We start from the raw sequence: 6000 nt of genomic DNA on the forward strand, positions 1-6000 counted from the left end.
GAGCAGTGACAAACAGGGGACAGATGGGTTGCAGGTGTATAAATGACTGAAGGTTACTGCCTGATGCTCCAGCCAGAGATTAGTGCATTTCCAGGAGTTAAACACAAATTCTAGAAGGCTGTGATTCAGTCATAGCAGTCTCTAAGGGTGCCAAGACCATCCCACAAAAATCCCCAAAGTAAGATAATCCATAAATATATCAGTGGCAGTGCTTCCCATGTGTCCTGCCCTCTGGAGAGAAAGGAGAGGCACTGATCCTTACCAGGAGGGATCCCTGGCTAATCCTGTCCTCCCCAAGCCTCACCACAGAGTCACAGTTGCAGGAGGGGGGGCACATCCACAGACCTGGCTCTAGCACCTTGTGCTGTCCCCAGTGATGCAGCAGCAGAGTTCCCTCCAGGCCAGAAACTCTGGCCACAGCTTGGGCTCAGGTCTAAGCCAGAAAAAGGAAGACGTCAATAAACAACTTCATGTATTTTTCCCTGTGATGGGCCCAGTATCAGCAGGGAGCAAGGGGAAGAAATGATGGAGCAGCAGCACTGAGAGGTCTCATGGGTGCAGTAGCAATTTGGATGCCTGTCCTCACTCGTAGGTAAAGTCCCAAATATCTCCAACAACATCCTTTTAGATATGTTTGTGTTGAATGTACACAATCAGTGCCTTAACACAATGATTCAGCTTTCTGTTTCAGAATATGCCACAGTGTGGGGGGGGGTTTCACCTTCTAGAAACTGTTTCCAGCAAGAAAAGATCAGTGCAGAGGAAACGACACATATCAGATCTCACACATCTTTTCGTAGGTTGATTTCCATGGTGTGTAGGTTTCAGCTTTACCGCAGCCCCTCCCTGGAGGACATCTGGAATCCTCAGCTTTGTACCAGAGTTTCAATAGGGGAATATTAATGTTTAAACTATAATGGATCTGATTTAATCTGATTTCATTAACATTTTATTAACAGCTCTGTCTAGGCAGTCATTTTAATCATTTAACTATATTTCAGGAGTGGGGTGGGAGGGTTTGAGCAATTCAGGGGAAATGACAATTCAAAGTCAATTCAATACTGCAGTTTTTCTCAAGCACAACTCATACACAACCCCAGTTCAAGTCAGTTGCCCATTACCAGGACACAGCATGTCCTGCCCTTCCTGCCCAGTGTAAACCCCAGGAATGACATGTGCTGGGGCTGTGCTAAGCCCCTCTGGCACATAATCAAATTAATATTTGTCATAAAACCCCACAGTCTTTCAGACTTCTGAAAATAAAACCAAAAAACCCCCGAGCACCAATGTTTATCACAAAACTCTTACTAACGTCAAAAGGTACTTCAGCTGCTGACGCACTTTGAACTGTTGAACTTTGTGTTGGTAGGAGGACCAGATATAGACCCCTGGTTTTCTAATTACTGAATCACAGACAAGCAAACACTTGAAAAAGCCCCCTTGGCTCTTTGCTGCTGTTTGGAGGCAGCTGTGGTGCTCCGGTGCCTCCCCGTAGAAGGCAGCAAAGTGCAAACACACCAGACACTGCCGAGCAGAGAAGCTGCTTCTTGCTGGCATCAGACACTGCCTTCAGCAGCTGCTTTTGCAGCCACCACGATGTGAAACACGGGCCTGAGGAGAAGAGGAGAAAGTGAGCAGCGTTTCACTTTGGGTGCAATCCAGCTCCTCAGCTCGGTGTGTGATTTGCGAATGAACGACAGAATTTCTCCACATCATTGTTGCAAATAAAATCCAATATAAAATCCTCTAAGACACAACATACGTCAGTACTTCATAGTTAAACTACCTCCAGTTATTCTGAAGCTCCTAAGCTTTCAGCATTTCACAACACAATCATTTCTGGATCACGGAGAGAAAAAATTGTGCATACTATACAGCACTGCATCAAACCCTGACGTTTTTAAAGACTAAAGGACTTGAGAAACAACCTTCTGCTCCCTCCCCCCCGACACAGCAACAAACAACCAGAACTCAAACATAAAATTAAATACAGTTTATCTCCTCCATGACATCTCTATTATATACACAGAATTGGAAGAAGTTTACAATAATAACTTTCCCTCTCTAATATGATACTTATTTCAAGCACTTGGAAGCAGAAAATAGCTCAGAACATTCTCGCTCTAAGCCTGAGACCTCATTTCTCTTCACATTCCAGCCTTAGTCGTAATTCTTATCCTGGTTTATTCAAGAGCAAGCACTCCATCTCCCACATAAATTCTTCTGGATTTCCAAGAACATTGATGCCAGCTGAATGTGACTGAAATAAGTAAACCGTGGGTTCAGTGAGAGGGCTCTGATACCACCGTGGCTTAGTTTAAGTCTGAAATTGAGGAACAATATGGTAAATTCACAAAATGCAGGCATCTCTGAAGCATTCTATTTAAGGGTTTGTTCAGGTAAACCCAACCAAATTGGTGCCTTGAGTTTTGTACTCAGGAAAACAATTTTTTCCTGTTGTCCCATTACTTATAAGTCAGAACAGAAATCCCAGAGAGCCAAGTGCTCCTTCCAGACACTTCAGCACTCAGATCTGCTCAGCTCATCCACTGTTTGTGATGTCCTGAGGTTTGCAAACAGCCAGAGGACTCTGAGCCAGGCAGTTCTGACCTGCCTCCACCCAGAGAGTCAAAGGATGTTGTTGCTGCATCATTCTTTTAGAGCTTAACACAGCTTTGCTGCTCAACACACCTCTTAACAAGCACCACCACATATTAGTGGGATGTTGCCAACACTGTACACTGTCAAATTAATGCTGTTAAACACAAGGCCTTTGTTTACAGTGCGAAAATAAGCTGTTGTTGAACAAACGAGAGGGTAAACATTTACAAAGCTGGAGAAAAACTTGCACAGCTGACGCTGGGCTGAGGGTGTTCTTTCCTTTCTTCTTTAAGAAAAACTGGCACAAAATTATTCCAGTGCAGTCACTTGAATTAGAGTGAGTTTTCATGGTTAGTTTTCTTCATGGGACTAAGAGAACTTGAGCAAAGCGCCAGAAGGAGCAGAGCTTTCGGAAAATATTGAACTTGAAAGCAAACATGCTCTGTGTAAAGATAATGGGCTCATGGAAGAGACATCCCAATAACACATTTACATGAGGACTGGACTGAATAAAGCACAGAAAAAAGAAGAGACAGCACATCACCCTTAGAAGGAAGGTTTGGCTCCTTAACACCGCTACACTCCTTCCCATGGAGCCCTCAGCAGTGGTTCTGTGGTGCCTCCAGGGAAGGAAAACGTCACCTCATATCCCCACAGGTATCAAAATCCTCCAAAAGCAACCCAAGGCAAAGGCTCCACCATGAGTGTGCTGGCTCAGGGAGAGCTAAAACTGAGCAGAGTGGTGGGAAGCTTTGAGCACTCCCATTTTTCAGCACATCTTTGTGAGCACCTTGGGTCTTTCTAAAAGCAGAGGCTTTGTCTGGGTCTTATTCAAAGCAGTTTTCTGTTGTGACCTCATTTAAGTCAATTGGACATAAAGGAGCAAAGTAAAACAAAAATGTAGGAGCTGTATTTTTAGCAGTTTGAACTTGGACCTACTTTAGTCATCATAATTTTGAAATTCAAGTTCATCACCACAGAGAGTGTCCATGGAGGATGTTATTATAAGGAATGAACAGAGTCCTGTACTGCTTGTCATGGCCTAAGCTTACTGTGCTGATAAAATTTATCCTGCCCCACAGTGCATTTGTAATCAGGAGTAGTTATAAAACAGAAATATAGTTACTTCATACAAATACTTCTTTAAGACAATCACTTCCTAAACACACGTGAACTTTGGGAAACCAAAGGTTCGGACTACTCCATTCAATTTATTTATAGACAATAACTTACAGATATTTGTATGTATGGAATACCATCAACATAAATCAGCTCATAATATTTTGGTAGTGATATCAGTCTAATTTGAATTTTATATTGCACAGTAGAAGTGAATGCTAGACTTGATTTTTTTAAAAGTAATTAATGAGCTAAGCTACCTGAGAGAAAAACAAAATGATGATTATAATTAGAAGTGTTCCATGGCTGCTACCAACTGCTTAGATATACTTACAGGTAGCATTTTTAATTAAAACCCTCTTGATGCTGAGACATCTCTCTGTTCATTCGTTATTAAAAAGTGGGACTTTTTTTGCATTAAGAAATCCCTTAATAGAAAAATAATAGAAAAAGTTACATGTAATTATATTCTCTGTTCTATTTGTGGTGAGCAGTTCCTGTGAGAAAATGATCTGCAGGTGTGTAAGAGTAAGAAGTGCCAGCTCTGATTTCACTTGTTTGGAGTATTCCACCTGGAAAGGATTTGGGATTTAGGCTGGCATTCTCAAAGGAGCCTGAAAGGGTTGTGGGGGTTTCAGGGTGTCGAACGCCCCGGGGCCTCTGTGAAAATGATATAATTTGAGGGAGAGAGGAGGAAAAATAAATCACCCCAAGTTACTCTACTGAGAACTGTAAAATCACAGGGAGTTTTAAGCACAGTCCAGGGTTTGTGACAGTGAGCCTGGGATATGTGAGAGCCTGGCACGGACAGGCTTGCTGTGAGTGAGGTTGAGCAAAGTTTTCCCAGCCAAAATAGGTTTCAAGCCACTGTTTGCAAACAAAAATTTCAGTCATTCATGAAAACCAAATCTGTAATGCTGCAGCAGTGTTCAGCTAGATTAGTTACCCGCCAAGACTCTGTTATTCCTATTTCCAGTATCAGCTTAAATATTCTACATGCAGGGGGATAAAAGCAACCCTCGAGCCCCATTTGCCAAATTGCAGGGTTGGCAGTGAACGTTCTGGTAATACCAAGAGGGTTTCTTTCTGCTACCGCCTGGGCAAGGCTGAGTGTCTTTTCTCCTCCCACACTGAATTGTGCCTCTCTCAGATGGGGATGGCTGTCCCTGATGCTCACATTGTTGTTGATGCAGTTATGTTTAGGCTTCTGAAGCCCATTAACTTGCAGTCATGACATGGCCTAATGGAGAAGGCCTTGTGTGGATGCAAACTGTCCCACCTCTGGTGGCTTCACTAAACTGCTGCTGGTTTACACCACAGCAGAGTCCCATCTCATACTTTGCATTGTTATCCTTTGTGAGCAATAGCAGTCATGTTAATGAGCTCCAGCAGCAGCAAATTGTGCCTCCTGCTTTACATCAGTGCCAAAAGGTGAAGGGGAAGCTGAAATGAGGGATAATTAAGTCCAGAAGTGCATGTTTGAAAGACCAATAGCTGCTTCAGATGATCTGAGGAGCTGGGAGATAATCCATATTCCCACCAAAATCCCTCTCCTGGCCCAGAATTTGGCTGTAAGTACAAAGGACATAAACCAGCCTTCCCTCCTTCTCCAGACTGATCTTTTATAAAGCAGGGGATTTATATGCATTTGCTGTGTTCAATCACTTCATGATCATTAGGTATGAATTTCATTTTTTAAAAAAGTATTTTGAAGAAGTACCTTAAAAGGCTTTTGGACATGACTTTGAAGATGAGTCACAGAGTGCAGGATGTGTGTTCCTGTCTCCAAAACCACTGGGAACTTTGGAGCCAGAAAAAACAATATCACAGTGGGAAGTGAGAGAACCTGTCTGCTTTGATAGCAGGTGCCTTGCTGTCCAGACTTTGCACATTGGAGAGTGTGGGGACAGGATCACATGTACTGAAATGCCAGAAAGTCAAAGTTAGAGAGGATAGGAAAAAAGGAAAATAAATGGATTAAAAAAACCCTACAATATTGCTTGCTTTGGAGAGACAGGCTTGTGGAAAAGAACAATGAGTGAATAAAGCCACCCTGCTAAGTTTAAAGTGCTCTTTTGATAGCAAGTATGCCACTTTCTCCTGTGGGAAGAATAAAAAAAGACACATCTCTGATGATTTCTTACTGATTTAGAGGGGTGGGTTTTGCAGATTAATTATGCTAAGTTTTGGTTTTCTTCATGAATTACAGCATGTCCAAACTGTTCTCAGCCACTATCAGGGATTTGAGAGTTTGGCTGCTTTGATCCAGGGCAGCATAAC

The sequence above is a fragment of the Corvus cornix genome, chromosome 20, assembly GCF_000738735.6.
Source record: "Corvus cornix cornix isolate S_Up_H32 chromosome 20, ASM73873v5, whole genome shotgun sequence".
NCBI lineage: Eukaryota > Metazoa > Chordata > Aves > Passeriformes > Corvidae > Corvus > Corvus cornix.